We start from the raw sequence: 18594 nt of genomic DNA, 5'->3' as shown, positions 1-18594 counted from the left end.
TATACCTGGTCTTATAGTAAAATGAGACCAGGTCTTATATTAATTTTTGCTCCAAAAGACTCAGAGCTGATGGTCTGGCTAGGTCTTATTTTGGGGGAAACATGGTATTTTTAAAAGCAGTATCAAGAATGACTCCTGAGAGGGACCTAGGGAGTAGGGGCAATTTAGGATATTATTGTTCCTTACCACAGTATAGCTCTCATAATCTGGCCAGGCCACGAGTGGCTCAGACACCTCCCTAGTGAAGATGTCCCGCTTCTAGCAAAGTACCAGCACCAAGACTCACCCAAGGTTGCTCTTTTTATGCAGGACATTCTTAGCCATCAAGCAGAATTCAGAAACACAGATCACTCAGCCATGACCACCATTATTACTACAGGACACGGGAACGCAATCTCCAATCTCCAGTAAATGAACAGCCCCAATTTCTAGGCTCAGAAATGATAGATAAATCTTAATTGTTGCACTTATATAATTCCCTGGCAAAATTGTGTTGGATTTAACATCTACACGATGTAGCCATTTAAGAGGAACAAGGAAAAACTGACCCGATCATAAATATGGGGGGTTGGCCTATCAGAATCCTGAACTCCCCCTTTAGCGTCTATGAAGGAGACAGGTGCATTCACCCCACAATTACGGAACTCCTGGTCTGTGCCAGGCAGCCTGCATCAGGCTGTCACAGCTTGACAACAATAGCCACGCCCAAGGTCCTAATCCTTGTGCAAGATTCTGATTCCAGCTGATCTTTCCACATAGAATTTCCACCAGGAGAGAGAATCCAGTCTACCTGGTGGCTCTGAGTATAAATTAATTCACTGACATTCCATTTTATACATTACCTGTGAGTTTGATTTAGTGTGACAAAACATGAACACCTTTGTGCGGACAAAGTCACATTTCTAGAACTACAAAGCTGAGGACCATATCCAGGACCATTGCCTGCACCAACTTGGGGCCATCCTCTCTGACTTCTCTCTTAACCTTCTTAGATTCCCAAAGTACCAAATCTTCCTCCTCCTGCCTAGGACACTTGCAGTGATGTTCCAGAATAATGTGTAGTCAGAGTCAGTGAAGCCTGGGTCTACCTGTGAGCCTATCAAGCAGTCTTTATTCTTATTTTTATTTATTTTTAAAGAGGGCGCAGCTCACAGTGGCTCATGAGGGGATCGAACCAGCAACCTGGGTGCTACCAGCACCATGCTCTGACCAACTGAGCTAACAGGCTACCCCTCAAGCAGTCTTTAAAATGGAATAAAGACTTTCCAAGGAATTCTTTCCAAGGGTATGTGAAGATTTTCCAAGGGGTACCCAGCCAAGAAATCAATCTGAGGAGAGTTTTGAGGGAATAAATTTCCAGATCCTCAACGTCCACAAGAAATCTTCCCTAAAACTAATCTGTTTGAGAGCCAGCCGTCATCTTCATGCACATCCTACCTTCTCTTTCACCAGAGTCCTTGCCCCACTTTACAAAAGAAAGGCATATCCATCTACACTGTATCTTAATGCATGGCCAGGGGGTAAAAACTTGGGCAATAGGAGGAATTGTTTTTTCCCTTCATATCAAAATATTCCCTTTATAATCAGTCCTCTTATGTATTTCATCTTATAAAATGTTTCCTATTTTCCACCTCCTACTAGCAAAAATGAAATTGTTGTTAGCTGCTCAACCCACTATCTCCTAGTAAATATACCTTTATTTTTTTTATTAAATACATAAGAAAAAGTTAGATCATGAAGTCTAACAATTATCGGAGTTATTTCTGATTTTTATACACGACTGTTATTTAATTGCTCCCAGAAGCCAAACATCAGAGTTCCACACAAGCACATACCTACATTTGCCAAGGGGATGACGTGCCTTCTATCCCACTTATCACTTAATAAATTAACTAACGAACATAGCTATACATTACATGGCATTATTCCGAAGTATATGAGAAACAGTACTATCTTGTTTTTATAATTTTTATAATATTAGATCTATATAATTTTAAATATGACTGATTTTTAGTAATTTATTTGATAAGCTACAGTTAATTTATTTCCCAGAGATGTCTTTTATCATATTCTTTAAAATGAATATTAACACATTTATTTGAATTGAAGAATAAAGTCAAACTTTTTCCTGGCAGAAAGTAAGTCTGATTTGGTTAATTACCATATAGGCAGGTGATTTGAAATGAAAACTGGCTTTGCTAATTCCACAAACGTCAGGTATTTTCCATATGAAAGTAAATATGTACTTTAATATTTTAACAAAAAGATCCTGAAAACATATAATGATACGACAAAAGAATTTTATAAAAAAATAGTGTTGACAAGGGAGTATGAAAATCAATGCCTGATTAACAAGGTGCCTCTAAGTGAAAAGGTAGCAGATAATTAATCATTTTTATAAGACTATAACTGAGACTCCAATGAAGAGATAAATCCTTTTGCAAGGATTTCAGTGGTTTCCAGTTCTTTGCTTTTAATAAAATTAAAGAAGGACTCTATTTGATAGTACTTGACAGCGGTATTTGGTAATAGGACTCTTTGTGATTGTGGGCATGTAATTTAAAAGTAGTTCAAAGACTTGAGGAATATTATTGTAACAAATCTCTTCCTTTCACAATTACTATGTGAACAAGGTTTCTCACCACTTATGTCTATAAAAATAAAAATCCGGTAGAAAACTGATATTGCACCTTATCTCCTTTTACCATTAGGTAATATTCATCCAGGAATACCTGAACTAATTGAGGAGAAACACCACATTTCTCATTAAGAGATACATATTCAATAAAAATTGTACTTTTCAGGTTTCACGAATTATAAAAATATGTAATATATTTATGTTTAATAAATTGTATACTAACAACTGTAATGACCATTCATTTCATAAGAAACTTTAACAATTAAAGCCTGTGTATGGTCACAGGCAATAAATTTAAACTTACATTCATTTTTGTTGTAAAGTGTGACAGTGATCATTAAAAGACTTTAAAGCATACAAAAATACTAATTAGGATAAAGTTCTATAGGGGAAGTGAATGGAATTTGGAGCTCAAGAAGGTAACCTTATAAAATTTCTGTTAAAGAAGACATGTTTATACATTTTTACAGGAATAATGGTGAGCATCAAATATTTAGAGTATATGGAGTCTACCGAATACATTTAAGAATGATGTAATGGTTTTAGTTTAAAATGTCAAAATTTACAATAAGTCATAATTGATATACTCTACCAAAATTTAAAGTTATGATGGAAAATTTAGATACCAACTTAAAAATGAACAAGAAGGTACATAGTTCTTTAGTAAAATTCTTTTATGGAGTCCATTAAAAAAATGTCTGGGGGCCAGCCCCGAGGCTCAGGCGGTTAGAGCTCCATGCTCCTAACTCCGAAGGCTGCCGATTTGATTCCCACATGGGCCAGTGGGCTCTCAACCACAAGGTTGCCGGTTCAATTCCTCAAGTCCCGTAAGGGATGGTGGGCAGCGCCCCCTTCAACTAGAAACAGCAACTGGACCTGGAGTTGAGCTGTGCCCTCCACAACTAAGATTGAAAGGACAACAACTTGACTTGGAAAAAAGTCCTGGAAGGACACACTGTTCCCCAATAAAGTCCTGTTCCTCTTCCCCAATAACATCTTTTTTAAAAAATGTCTGAAGACCACTAGCCTACATGGTATATTGCAGGGGTGGGGCTCGAAGGCAGAACAGAAGAGCTGCTGGACATGATTTTCAATCTCCACTCCAAAGTATTTTCCTCACCAGTTCTTCGGAGTACCTGAAATTACCCACCATCAGAATGTTACTACTTCAAATTCAGACACTCCTTTCCCAGAGTCTTCCCACAATTTTTGTTAATTGTGTAATGGAAGAGATGGTTTGCCAATCAGATGAGGATCTGCAAGGAATGTGAGAAAGGACAGATGTATTTTTTATTATGGAAAAAGGTGGTGGGAGGACAAACTGGGATAACTCCCTTGCTCTATTTCTTTTCTTTTGCTTTTTCGTTTTTTTTTTTAAAGGAGGACGCCGCTCACAGTGGCCCGAGTGGGGATCGAACCCGCAACACTTGGTAGTATTGGCACCACGCTGTAACCAACTGAGCTAACCAGCCACGCAACCCTTGCTCTATTTCTAACCAGAAGTTTATGCTACAGGACAAGGTGCTTACTCTCTCTGTGTGTCTTTGTAATATAACTTGTCAAATCTCCACTAAAAAGGAACAGAAAGAGTGCACCATCGTGGTCAGGCTTTTTATTTCTATAACAGGAGATATAAAGGATCAATTATTAACCGCAAGAATGGACCACCACTTGTCACTCACTGCCCACCAAACTGAGAACCTGATGAGAACTCTGGCCCCCGTCTCCCCTTTGGGAATGTTGTGCCAAAACAAAGATCCCGAAGAGGGAATGTCTAAAACTGAAGGGGAAGAGGGGGTCTTTCTGGTTAATCCTTCAGACGGGAGGAGAGGAACAGGATGTCAGTGGAATGTTTAGCTACCATCGCTCCAAACCCAGTATTTTGTAAATGTTTCTAGTTTGGGGGGGATACTTCCTTTTTAAGTTTTTTTTTAAAGTTAAATAGTTTTTTGGGAGTAGAGGAGAGGGATACAAAAACGAATCAAAGTCTAAAAGGGTAAAGAGGGAAAAGTTTCTCACTTCATTCCTCCAGGCACCCAATTCCTCTCCTAACAGGCAACCTTTACCAGTTCCTTATCTAACACCTCTCCTTATTTACTTTTTAATTTTTTACCAAAAGCTCGTTCCCTTTTAATTTTTCCTTAGGTTTCTGAGAATTCCCCAAGCTAGACCCTCCCTAAAGGGCTGGGGGAAATAGTAAGGGCTGGGTTTTGTTCACCCCAAGCTATGCTACAAGGGGGGTGTAGCTGGTTTTGAGGCTGGGGGTGGGGCTGACGGGAACGAGAGCGACAGAACCCAAGACCGTCAGGGCGCCTTCCCTAAACGGACAAGTCCCTCGCGGCTCCTCAGTGTCGTCCTATTCAATAAGGAGCGAATAATACCTGCAGTTGCTTCCTTCGGGGAATTGGCTCGAAGGTCGGAGGCTGTGCCTGCGGACTGCGCACAGTAAAGCGCTTCGGGCTGGTAAGGCGCAGGAGGAAGGCTGGAGCGCTGAGCGGCAGGAGAGGGTCCGGAATCCCGCGCAGGCAGTGGGACACACGGGAGCGACTGAGTGCTCTCACAGCCCGGCCCGGATGCCCTCCCTGGCTCCTGGAGCGCACCTTCTAGCCCGCAGCCCGTCGACGAGACGGCGCGGAGCCCTCGGGACCTCGGGCTCCTGCCGGCTCCCACCTCAGGCCTCAGGTGGACAGGAGAGGTGGCGTCTCCTCGTTGCTATAGCGACGACCCAGCCTGCGTGCCGGCCCAGGCCCTGACCGGGGCGTGGTGACGTCATCACGCCCTCCCCGGGCGCGCGGCCTCGCGGGCCGTGCGTCACCCCGGCCAGGGGGCGGGGCTGCGAGGGGCACGGTGCAGAGTCCGGCGTCCCGGCTCCAGGAGCCCGGGAACCAGGATAGATAGCTCCGCGGCCGAGGCGACGGGGTTGCGGGGTGGAGCGTGCCCTTTATTTTCTATACGGGTTCCGGGGCCCGGTAGAGGCGCGCCGAGAGGAAAGGAAAGTTGCGGAGGCCCTGGAACCTGGATATCGCGCGAGGCAAGCTGCGCGCGGGCGGGCGGGCTATGGCGCAGGCGGGCTGCGGGGCCGGCGCTGGTGGCGGGGCCCGGTGCATGGCGGTCTGTCGGCGGAGTCGCCCTCGGGGGCTGTCAGGTTGGTGGCTGCGGGAAGAGTGGGTCCACCGTGCCCGGGGGGGCGGCCGGGCGGGCGCAGGACCCCGGCAGGTCCCGGCCCGCGTGCCCAGCCTCCTCCGAGCCTCGTCCGGCTGACGGCGGCCTCACCCGCGCCCTGGCCCCCCTCTCCCCTCCGTTCCGCTCTGCGACTCCTCCCCATGACGTCCAAGCCCAACCCCGCCTGCACTCCTGTGACCCCACGCCACTCCACCTGACCCTCAGAGCTCACCAGGGAACCCTCAGTTCTTAGCCAGTGACCCTGACAACCGGGGATGCCCCGGCGCCGCCCAGGGACCCACCCGCCTAGTGACCCCCGCAGTTCCAATGCGGGGACTCGTGAGCCAGCATCCTCACAGCCCTCGTTGGTGACCGGCTGCTCCGCCAACGCCGCCAGGTCGGCCCTGTGTGCCCCCACGCACCTGGTTACTCCCCTCAAGTCTTTTCTGGTAACTCCGTTTCCCACCCAGACGGCTACCTAACCTTCCTCTTTTGCCCCGTAAGCTTGTGATCCTCATCCCGCGCACCCGCTTCATCCCCGTCCCCCCTCTGACACCCCTGTGCACTAGCAGTCCCCCAGTGCCAGTCCGCACGTGACCTAGAAATGCCCCAGCCCCAAGCCGGCCCCGGGAGACACGGAGATGAATGGGAAGTACGCGTGGGAGGCATCGGGGAGTTCTGCACTGTGTGCGGCCCCAGGTTCCGGTCCCTAGCTCTGCCAGGGTTGTGCTTTGGGGACCTGGGAGAAACCCCTCGCCTCACTCTGGTCCTCCGCGTCTCCTCTGTGTTGTGATGAGGGGGGTTTAAACAATCTCAGAGTTGGCTTCCAGCTGTGAAATTCTGCCGTTCTCAGACAAGATGATATTTATTTGCAGTTATTTTTGTGCCCCTCCCTAGAAGTTGACTCTTGTAACCTCACCCCAGGGTCCGCTGGCTTCATGAACCTTGGTCCCTCACTCCCATGACCCTCCGCACTCTTACTAGGCCATAGCCATCTGCCTTGAGCAGGCCCTATCAGTTTACATGTTTGCCAAGCAGGATAGCGGAGTGCGTCAGCTCTGGGAGTTGATGTGATAAGAGATATCTGGGTTCTAGTGTGACTCTGGCGCCTCGGCTGTGGCACCGCGGCCTACCCTTTAGCCTGTCTGAACCCTCCATCTCCATCTCTGCTAAGGGAGGGTAATAGTAGTGCCTGAGATGATGCATGCAAAGCACTTGGCACCTTGCCTAGCCCATGGGAGCCCTGAAGTACAAGCTGAGGTGCTCCTGTGGGTCTTACTCTGTCTTGAGTGCTAGGAATTCAACAACAGTGAGCACTGGGCCCATACCTTGCATTATCTTTCTAACACTCAGCTCTTCGAATTCCCATCCTCTTGTCTCTGTATGGTCTCCTCCCTTCTCTGGTTCTTTACCCTGATATCTTTCTCAGTAATGATTGGGACATAACTGCCCACGACCTACTGTGGGCCAAGCTTTGCATTTATAAATTAACTTTACTTTTCAACCACCCCAAGAGGTGGTTATTATTATATCCACCACCATTTCCCTTTTTGTTTGTTTTGGTTTGATTTTAAATAAATGGAGAACCTAAAACACAGATAAGTAACATAGCTGGGATTTGAACCCACAGTCTTCAAAACCCACTTGCCCCATTCCTTCTCTTGTCCCCAAACCTACCTAGTTTTCCAGGTAACTGTCAGCCCCTGGTTTCTTATTTTCTAATAATTCCTAAGCCTAACATCAACTCAGTAACCCCCAAGATTTCTATAACCCTTTGCCCCATGCCTTGGTGATTTCCTCAATCCATTGTTCTTTTGACCCCACATGCCCGAACCCCTGCACCTTAACACCTCTCTCTCCTGATCCTTTGTCTGATACAGTCTCATCCTGAGTCCCTGGAGCTCCCAGTGCTCACCCCATTATCTCACTACTCTGAAGTGTCTCCCACCTCACTGGCACTTTCCTCCTGATCATCTCATCCGGTTAAGGCCCTTACCCCCAGGAATTCATAAACTCTAAAACCCTCTAACTCAGTAGTTGTTCCTCATATGATCTCTTCCTATTTTTCAATCTCTTCTCAGTGCTCTGTCTGCCTCCCTTCTACTATTCTCAGCTACACCTTGTAACTCAAACCCTTCATCTAATTAGCCCATCATCTAGTGACCTCCTTCACCCATCTTCAGTAAAATGAGCCCCTTCCATCTCAGCATGAACCCATCCATCATAACCTATGCACCTCCCTTTCTAAGAGCCTCCTTTTTCTACCCTGTCCAATGTCGTATGAGATCGTGCCTCTCAGATCTCATGGCATTTTCCTCCTTTTCATCAGTGATGTCCTTTTCAAACTAGAATCATCTTTCACCTTTTCCCTCTCCCTATATCCCTGTCTCTACTCACACTGTCTTCTTCCTTCCTCTTATGTTTCTCCCAGCCATCCTCACCTCACCAGTCTTGACAGCGTTGATCATAATGTAAACCTCCCTCCCATCCCACCTCTGCCCTTCCACTGCTGGGTACATCTGACTCCAGGGCCACATGAGTGACCCTGCCCCTCTGCCGCTCTCCTTCCCCACACCCAGTGCCGTCCAGTACAACCTCCTTGGTCTCTGACCCACAGAACTGCGTTCTTCTCTGGGTACTTCTGATGATAGATCACCAAGTTCTCACTCCTTTAGGCAGCAAGGAGAGAGACCTTGGAAATTCCTCTGAATCAATTTGGCCTTGTCTCCTTGACCAACTCCCACGATTCTGTCCTGTTTATGAAACTGCCTGCTGTAGATGCCCTCAGGGTAGAATGCTTAGAGTGGCAGCTTGTGCCTGCACTGAATTAGCCCCATTGTTTTCCAAGCCCAGGGAGGACTTTCCTATCCCCTCCCACCGGAAGACTGGATGGTGAGTAGCAAAATGTGACATTAAAGATCCACATCCAAAAGGCTGTTCTGTGGGTCACCAAATTCCCAGGTCTCCTATAATGTACTGATTGACTCGACAGCAATAAATATACTAGAGGGCAAAACTAGAGATAAGGCAAGGGTCAATCCTGAGGTCTACAAATTCTGTGGGTTGATTTTTTTTTTTTTAAAGAATTTTTGCCTTAGGCCTGTTTAATCTTTCTTAGGGCACAAAATATATTCTGCCTGTATCTTAGTTATTTTTGTGTTCTTTCTCTCCACCCCCACTGCAATTTCCTTGAGTACAGAAGCTGGGTTTTCTTTACCTTCTGCCATCTGAATCCTGTCCTTCGTATTTAGCAGGTAGTCAGTAAATATTTGGTGGATTGAATGAACTCGGTCAGAAATGTTGCGTCAGTACAACCAAGTGAAAACAGCCCGTGTCTACATTCATTTCGTAGCCACAACAGCCTCCCCATACCCCTCCGAACGTGACAGTGGGCAAGTCCCTTGATTTTAACAGTCTGGACTTAAGACACTTCTTTTTTTAGTCATTGCTCCAGTGGGGGAATGGTATAAGTGCTTATTTTTACTGTATTTCTGGTTAAGACTAGAGAGATTGGTTGGCATAGTTGCTAGTGTACTGTGCTTACAAGGCCAGAGGGTGTCATCTAGACCGGTTCTCAAGAAAACAGCTAGATGAAATATTTCGTGGGGGTTGCAGAGCTAGAGAATAGAGGAAACCAAATTGGAGAAATGAAGTTGGGTAATGGATTCATGGGGTTCCTTATACTATTCTTTCTACTTTTATGTGTGCTTGAAATCCATAATAAAAGTTTATTTTACAAAAAGGACAGCTAGATGAACAAGTGTGGGTTTAGCACGGCTCCTCAGAAAACACCTCAAAGTTACTGAGTCAGTACTATTATCTAGGTTAGTATATTTAGCCCTATCCTGTCTTTGACCTCTTCTGTTTGTGAGGTGTCAGGATGCTAGCCTGCAGAATTCTGTGCTTGGTGGCCTAGGAATTGGAACGCCCTGGCACCAGGCACCCAAGGCTCGTCCTTCCCTGCTTCCGAGCCAAGGTGTGGTTTCTGGTGATAAATGGCTGGATGTGAGAAGAAGGGGAGGCAATGAGGGAGGTAGGAGAGAAACCAGAATTCAACTAGGGTCTCCTTCTGGCCTAAAGCTTTTAGATTCCTGGGAGATCTTAGAAGTATGGGTGTTCATTCCATCCATTCCACAAATGTCGTGAATATCTGCGAGAGGCCAGGTACTTTTCTAGTACCTGGGGGTAGACCAGTGACTAAAACAAAGTTCCAGGACTTAAGGAGTGAGGAGGGAAAGGCATACAATAAACTAATAAACAAGAAAAGTATATATTAAGAAAATTAAGCAGAAAAGGGAAATAGTACCAGAAGTCAAGGTATTAAATTTTAAATTGGGTGGTCAAGGAAGATCTCACTGAAAAGATAACATCTGAGCAAATACCTGAATAAAATTAAGGGGTGAGCTGAGCGAATACGTGGTGGGAGTGTGTTCCAGTCAGCGGGAACAGCAAGCGCACAGGTCCTGAGGCAGGAGCACACCTTCCATACTTGAGAAACATGAGGGTGCCGACCAGTATGGCTGCAGTGGGCTGAGGGGGGGAAACAGCAAGAGATGTGGGAATGCAAATGGGTTAGTGACAGATCGTGTTGGTCCTATAGGCCACTGGATTTTACTGTGAATTGTGAGATGGGAGCCTTTGGAGGGTTCTAGGCAGATAAGTGACATAAAGGATCACTCTGGCTGCTATGCTGAGAATGTAAGGGCCAAGAGTAGAAGAAGGGAAACTGGTTAGGAGGCTACTGCAACGGTCCAGGCAAAAAAGGTTGGTGGCTTGTACCCCAAGTAAAGCAGTGGAAGAGTGAGAAGTGGTTGGATTCTGGATATACTTTGAAAGGAGACCCAACAGGGTTTTCTGATGGATTGGATGTGGCATTTGAGAGACATAGACAAATCGAGGATGGCTCCCTCATTTTTGGTCTGAACAACTCAAGAATGGAGTTCCCATTTACTGAAATCATCGAGCCCGGAGGAGGGGTGGGTTGTGAGAAGCAGAGATAGGGAATTCACTTTGGAATATGTCAAGCTTGAGTTGTTTTTCAGTTATGGCGATATTGAGTAAGTAGCTGGATTTACAACTCTGTTAGACACGAGTAAATTTCTGGTGTCCAGGGAACCTAAAGAACACTGTTACTATTACTGGGCAAGAGACTAAGGAGTATGGTTGGGGAAAACGCTGGCTGCTCAGGTATGAGGCCTGGCTCTTCCACCATGTAGCCGTGTGACGCTTTGAGACTCCTTTGGCAACTCTGGCCTCTATATCTTTATCTGCAAAATGACTGCTTTGGACTAGAAACGAGCTGTCGGCCCCTCCCATTGTGACAGTTGATGAAAAGGTGCTTACAGTGAAGAAGATAATACGTGTGTATCTATATCTGAGAGCCTTTGGGAAATGGCTGAGCTCTACACAAGGTAGCAACATTGGTGGTCAGATCCCTCCCTCCCGCCTCCCCCTCTCTCTTTCTCCCTTCCCTAAAATAATACTCAGTAAATGCCTGCCACGTGCCGGGCACTAGGCTAGACAGGATTCTGTGCATCCAGAAGACGTGTCCATGCCTTCATGGACCCCTACTGACAAGCCACCTGGGGTAGGTCTGGTGTGACAGTAACCAGGGAAACCGCCTTCTTACCCTGGGTCTAGGAGAAAACAGCGAATGTGCATGTCGGCGGTGAGGCAAAGCGGTATTCCAAGTGAGGAAAAGGTGCTCATCCTAGCTGGGGCTGGGGAAGAGATGGGTGGTGAGGCTACCTCTCCTCCTTCATTCTTTCCTTCAGTATTTACCCCTCTGCTGGGAACTGATCTCATTGTTCTAAGGACTCATTGTTGTTAGTAAGCGAAAGGCGTCAAATCTAGTCTCAGGAGTTTCAGTAGATTTAGTTCACAATAAATGGAGCTGATTTAGGATTCAAATTTGAGCTAAAGAACTCAGTTAGCTATGTGACCCAATAGTGTTATCCATTTCGTATCTGTGGGCACATTCTTTGTTGGGCGGGTGCTGGTTAAGCTGAAATGCATGCTCTCCAGGAACTTAAATTATGAACAGTATTAACAGAAAATAGGAGTGTGTCATTTCCCCCCAAGAGTTAAGTTTAAGGTTAGCACTTAGCAGAGTCATCTCACTGTATCTGGAAGCACCATCACCCTGCAGTGTTTATCCTTGTGTCATTTAGATGTCCGTGTTTATATTGTAAGGAGAGTCTCTGACCAGCTAAAGAAGAGTAACTGAGATACAAATCCAAGTGCAGCCCAAGCCATTGTCATTAACCAGTGGCCTTAAGCTCCTGACAACACCTCAGATTCCTCTTGCCCTGGCTGCTGTCGGTAAAGGTACTGAAATGGGACTGTGCACGTGAGGGCCTTACAAACGCTGTGAGCTTTCGTTTTGCTGGTAGGAGTGCAGGGCCCACTCAGGCACCCCACTTGCAGCTCATAGACAGATTTGTGATGCTGGACGCGACATTCCAATCCTCACAGCATGGTAGACGTCACAGGTGGGAGTTAGGGTGCTTCTGGTGCTTCTGGGCTAACACCCCAAGCTTGCCCTCAGTGAAAGATTGTCTCGGAGAAGCCCAGAGATAACTACTTAGCTCGCTGTGTTTCTCACTGCAGAGCTCTTCATTTGTTAACCCTGCTGCTTTAGGATGTTGATAAAGTGTGAGAACCATGCAGTGAAGATAAGAACTGAGGAACTGGGGGCTCCTTGAGATTATAGAACTGGCCTGAGGCTTAGGTGTGGGGGGCGTGGCAGTGGTACCTAAGACCAGAGCTCTCTCCTCTTTGTCTGCGGAGAACCTAGGAAGTAGTATCCCGAGGCCCTAGAAACAGTGGAAGAAAAGGGCAGCCCCTGCTTAGCCATCACTGCAGCCGACCCACCCCCCTGACCAGGCTAGGGACACGCGAGTTACAGCCAGCACGTCCTCGGGTCCCGTGTAGATTTGCTGTTGCCTCGTGCTCAGTTTGATCAGCTTTCCATATGATACTCCAGAATGGCATTCATGAATTGGGAAGCTAAGTTTTCCGATGTGGTTTTGCTGCAGACATCACACTGGAGTAGCCATGTCTCACCGCCACAGCTTCGCAGGTATTCCTGTAGCCAACGAATGGAGTGCAGAGCAGGCTTCTTTCATTCATTCATTTTTATTAATGTTACACAGGTAATACATTCACAAGGCTTACATTTTTTTTAAAGTATAAAGATACAAGTGAAAAGTCACCCTTCCATCTCTTTGCCCTAGTCATTCAGTAACCTTCCCCAGACAGCGCTCGTTAGTAATTTCTTAATTCTCTTTACACAGATTTTTTTTTTTTAATGCCCATGGCAGCATACAAAAGGCACTGTTTTATGCCTTGCCATTGCTATTTAATATATTTTGGAGAGTTTTCCACGTCAGTATGTTAGGAGCTTCCTTATTTATGTCTACATAGTATGCAAGTTCTATATTGATAGACATTTATGCTAGTTCTAACTTTTTGCTATTATTACATACAGGGATGCCATGAATAACCTTGGATATGTGCCATGTTTCACACATGTACGTCTACCTGTACACTAGACATGAAATTGCTGGGTCGGATGGTATGTACATTGGTAATTTTGATTGATTCTTCCAAAATTACTCCACATAGAGCTTGTACCAGTGTATACTCCCGTGAACAGTGTGAAACTGTGCCTGTCTCCCCACAGCATCATGGACATTGCTTTGAGTTAAGAATATACAGATTACCTAGAGATCGAGGTAGAATACTGAATCATGGGGCACCACATGACATTCTGTTCCACTAGACACACAATGCGGCACAGCCCAGTTTGAAGAATATTGCATTTAAAATATGTCCAAAAGAGGTATCTAGACCTCTGGTGATGATAAGAGAGGAAGATAAATCCTAGAGGAAGAAATTCCCTACCTCAGTACTTAAGACTGGCATGATTTAGAGGACGAATAGACCTCTTTCTTTGTAGGACGTAAGAGGATAGGAAAGCTGTGGGGAGAATAAAGGAAAACCCTAGAGGATGGGGCTGGCCACCAGGCTTCGTGTCCACTGGGGAACTGCCTCTCATCTTAATGCTGGTATCTTTTCATTTCAGCGACTTTATTTTTTAAAAGATTATCCTCTTCCTTTCAGCACAACTGTTCATTTCTTTTTGGCCTCTTCTGCCTTCGTCCCAATTGGTTAACCTTCCTCCAGTAACCCAGATGGTCTTCATGGTTCTTCTCTAAAACATTTAAACAAGTATCCCTGTGCAAGTAGCTCGTGTTCTCTGTGCCTTCTTTTTGTGGGATGAATTATGAAGACGAGGTTATTCGATCTTACGTCCTGAGCGTTTCCCAGTGGTGTTAAGCACTGACTGATTGTTCTCTTGAGAGCCTGGAGCAGTCTCTCGTGCTGTCAGCCATGCACTCTTGTGCCTGCTTCCTGGCTTTGCCAACATCGATAGCATTTTATTATTATTATTATTAATAGACTTTATATCTTAGAGCAGTTTTAGGTTTACAGAAAATTGGACAAAGTACAGAGTGTTCCCACAGACTTCCCGCTACCCCCTGTTCCCAGTTTCCCCCTATTACAGGCACACCTCAGAGGTATTTCAGGTTCGGTTCCAGACCACCGAGCACCGCGGTAAAGCAAATATCACAATAAAGTGAGTCACAAATGTTTTGGTTTGCCAGTGCACATGAAAGTTATGTTTACAGTACACTGTAGTCTATTAAGTAGGCAATAGCTTTATGTCTTATAAAACAGTTCTATATCCTTTACTGCTAAAAAATGCTAACCATTATCTGAGCCTTCCGCAAGTCAGCATCTGTTTGCTGGGGAAGGGTCTTGCCTCGATGTTGATGGCTGCTGACTGATCAGGGTGGTGGTTGCTGAAGGTGGGTGGGGTGACTGGCAACTTCTTAAAATAAGACAACAGTGAAGTTTGCAGCACCGATGGACTCCTCCTTTCCTGAATAATTTCTCTATAGCATGCGATGCTGTTTGATACTGGGTTGGTGCAAAAGTAATTGTGGTTTCTGCCTTTTTTTCTCCCTTTCCACACCCCTTTCCCCCCACGACTCCAGTTCTAGCCGTTGTTTCTCAGTCTAGTTGTGTAGCACACAGCTCCCTGGCCCGTGCTGGTGTTATGAGCCTTGCACTCCCGGTCACGGTAGCTCCAGCTGCTGGCAGCTCATGCCAACCTCCAGCTGCTCACGGCAGCCCAGCCCCAGGGAGAGCCGTTGTTCACAATCTTAGCTGTGGAGGGTGCAGCTCACGGGCCCATGTGGGAATCGAGCCGGTGACCTTGTTAAGAGCTCGCGCTCTAACCAACTTAGCCATCTCTCCACCCCCAGGCTCTACTTCTAATTATAGTTCTCCTCCCATTTCCACCACATCTGCAGTGCGTCCACCAAAGTCTTGAACCCCTCAAAGTCATCCACGATATTAGAATCAACTTCCAAACTCATGTTAATGTTCACTCAATAAGTTGCCACAAACTTTCAATTTGTAAAAAAAATGCAATATCTGCAAAGCACAATATTATAAAATGCGGTATACCTATATTAACATTTTGCATTGGTGTGTATTTGCTACAATTGTGAACCAATATTGATGCATTATTAACTAAACTCCATAATTTACATTATGGGTCACCCTTTGTGTTATACGTTCTGTGGATTTTGATAAATGTGTTGTGTCAGGTATCCACTATTACCGTACCATACAGTATAGTTTCACTGCCCTAAAAATGCCCTGTGCTCCACCTAGTCATCCCTCCTCCCCTCTCCCTGTACCCCTGGCAACCACTCATCTTTGTACTTTCTCTATAGTTTTTTGCCTTTTCCAGAATGTCACATGGTTGAACTCATACTTTACGTACCCTTTTCAGATTGGCTTCTTAGCAAAATGCATCTAAGGTTCCTCCATGTCTTTTCATGACTTAATAGCTCATTTCTTTTTTATCGCTGAATAATATTCCGTTGTATAGATACACCAAAGTTTGTTTATTGAAGGTCGTCTTGGTTGCTTCCCATTTTTGGCAGTTATGAATTAAAGCTTCTGCAAACATACGTTTTCGACTCGTTTGGGTAAATACCTAGGCGTAGGATTTTTGGCTCATTTAGTAAGAGTATGTTTAACTTTGCAAGAAACTGCCAAACTGTCTTCCAAAGTACCATTTTGCTGTATCATTTTGCATTCCCAGCAGCAATGAATGAAAGTTCCTGTTCCTCCACATACTTGCCGGCATTTGGTGTTGTCAGTGTTTTTGAGTTTGGTTATTCTGATAGGTGTTTAGTTGTATCTCATTGTCTATTGGATGTTAATATTTTTACTTTGATTTTTGGTGATTTGATAAGTATAATATTATGATTATTCTTATTCTTTAATTACTAATGATAATGAACCTTTCTTATATGGTTTATTTACTGTTAGTGTTTTTTTTGCTTTTGAATTCATATTGTAGCCTTATTTGTCCAGTGGAAATTTGCTATTGTTCTTAGAGGTTTGTATGTGTCTGCATGTATTTTTTCACCCAATTTTTTTTAATTGTGGCAAAAGACACATAATATAAAATTTACCATCTTAACCATTTTTAAGTGTACAGTCAGTTACATATGTTTTTAATATAGCTTATTTTCTTTAATATTTTTCCCTAATGTTTTTTCTAAAACCAACTCTTCTTTTGACTTGATTGATTGATTTATTTTATTTATTTATTTATTTATTTATTGCTTTAAAAGCCTTCTCTTCCTGGTTGAGATCTGGATATTGATTCACTTTGATGACATTAATTTAGCCCTTTTGTCCCAGGGTGATGTTTCTAAATAACCGTGATTTCCAGTCCCTCCTGGTGCTGATGGAATGTTTCATTTTCTAATAGCCCTTCTTAAGCCAGTGGGAACCCAAGCTGAATTCCAGAAACAGTTCAGATGTAACTTCATCATATCAGTACTAATTTGCTGTTGGTGTAAAGCAAATCCTTAGGATAACCCTCCCAAAATGCCTTTATTCTGGACTTTTTTTTCATGGACAAAAGGTGGGTTTGAAATTCAGCCATGATTGGGTGTTTACAAACTAAGGTGTTAAAATTCATTTAAACATATGGCTGAAAATTAGATTTTTAAGTTATTGTTTCAGTTTAAATGAATTCTTTTGCAGTAAAGGGGTCTGTATTTTCACTGCCCTTTTGAAATTGAAAATAATTCACATTGCTTAATTGCTCCTTTTTCTGTGACTAATGTAAATCAAAAAAATTGTAGTAGCCAAATCAGAACCATACTAAAAAGTAATTTGCTTTTAACATCAGTGTGCCTTTTGGAAAGAGATGTTTAGCTGATGTTTTAAATGTGTGTATGTTAGTGCAAGTTTCTGCTATTAATTTCCTGTTTTCTCTTTAGTGTTTGGAAACCCACAGAATCAAGCCTATTTCACTAGGGTTTTTGTGTGTACATTGAAGTATTTTTCTATAATAACAAAAACTGAATCATTTTTACTACAGTTCTGCCAAATCTGGTTCTGATTTGCCACTTGACTCTCTTAGCTTTCATCCCTCCCATCCTAATGCCACTTTGTCCTCTCTGAGTAGTTTTCTATATTTCCCAATGAGGAATTTTCTGCGTGAAAATTAAGTCATATTTTCTTCCAAAGTTGAACATTCTTCTCTTTCCAAGCAAATGTTTTATTTTCTTCCTTCCTTCTTTCCTTCCTTCCTTCCTTCCTTCCTTCCTTCCTTCCTTCCTTCCTTCCTTCCTTCCTTCCTTCCTTCCTTCCTTCTTTCCTTCCTTCCTTCCTTCCTTCCTTCCTTTTTTCTTTCCTTTTTCTTTTTTTTCCCCCCCGACTTCCGAATACAGTTGCCCTACAGGCTGGCAGAAACAGAGAACAGAAAGCCTTCTTCCAAATGTCCAGGGAGTTTGGTTGGCAGAAAATGATGGAATAGTGAACAGGTGCCTGTAGTCAAGGAGGACCCCAGCTTGGGTGTGGGTCATATTAGATCTGGACCGTGCCAAAGTGGAGAAACACAACTACATGGCTACTCTTTCGTTTCCCGCCTTTCATATATCCCTGATTTTTCTGCTTTGAAGAGGCAGTTTAAGCACATCTTGTGTCACAGAGAAACCTAAAGATCCAAAGTATCTAAAAAGTTTGTCTAAATGTTACCTCTCCCCAATAATTATAAGTTATGTTTTTACATTAGGAAACACTTGTGTATTATGAAGCCATAGAGCTATTTCCAGCATCAGAGCTAACAATAGGTTAAATTCATTTAAACATGCAACAAATGGAAAGTGAACTAGTTGCTAGTTCTGGGAGAGTCAGGAGCGCCCCCTTTTCATCCCCCCCTTTTGTCATGGCTCTTATCCACCCCACCCCCAGTCTGTTTCTCCCCTATACCCAGCTCAGGTCATTGGGGAGCTGCTAAACCTTATACCCTCCATGGAGAAAACAGAGCAGCTGCCCCTGCTCCCCCTCTGCGTTTCTCAGAGGGACACTGGACTTAGTAATCTAAAATGTCAAGTGCAGGCAGGAACTGCTCAAACAGCCATCCTGAGGCAGGGACAAGCCTCTCCCTGACTGCCAGTTTCACTGTTGTTAGTTTAGTACTGGCACAGGAGGATTCAGAGAAAACCATCATTTGATGAAAGAAAGGGAGAAAAATGGCAATCAGACACTTGTACAGGCCTGGCAGCCACGAAACACCACCCATAGTCAGGCTCTGTTGGAAGGCAGCTGCAGAGATCAGGAGAGGTTAGAGAGCGACAGTGGACTGTTTTAAAGGTTTATATTATGAGACTTAAGGAGGGAAATTGAATATT

The 18594-nt window shown here is 44.5% G+C and overlaps 1 protein-coding gene across 9 annotated transcripts in view; it reads left to right on the top strand.

Moving 5' to 3' along the window:
* Nucleotides 1-5536: 5536 nt before the first annotated feature.
* Nucleotides 5537-18594, top strand: part of ZNF76 (zinc finger protein 76) — a 32159-nt gene continuing 19101 nt past the window's right edge. For 5 of the 9 annotated variants that reach the window (XR_013993105.1, XM_081044819.1, XM_081044815.1 and 2 more), the window contains exon 1: nucleotides 5645-5783. The gene's annotated coding sequence lies outside the window, so the exon portion shown is untranslated. Of the gene's footprint in view, nucleotides 5784-13289; nucleotides 13377-18594 lie in introns of those variants that run through there. The other 4 variants (XM_081044820.1, XM_081044816.1, XM_081044817.1 and 1 more) reach the window with 2 other exon arrangements.

This window comes from Rhinolophus hipposideros (assembly GCF_964194185.1).
Source record: "Rhinolophus hipposideros genome assembly, chromosome: 3".
Classification (NCBI taxonomy): Eukaryota; Metazoa; Chordata; class Mammalia; order Chiroptera; family Rhinolophidae; genus Rhinolophus; species Rhinolophus hipposideros.
Note: the sequence above shows the minus strand (reverse complement) of the source record. Positions and strands in the feature narration are given on the sequence as shown.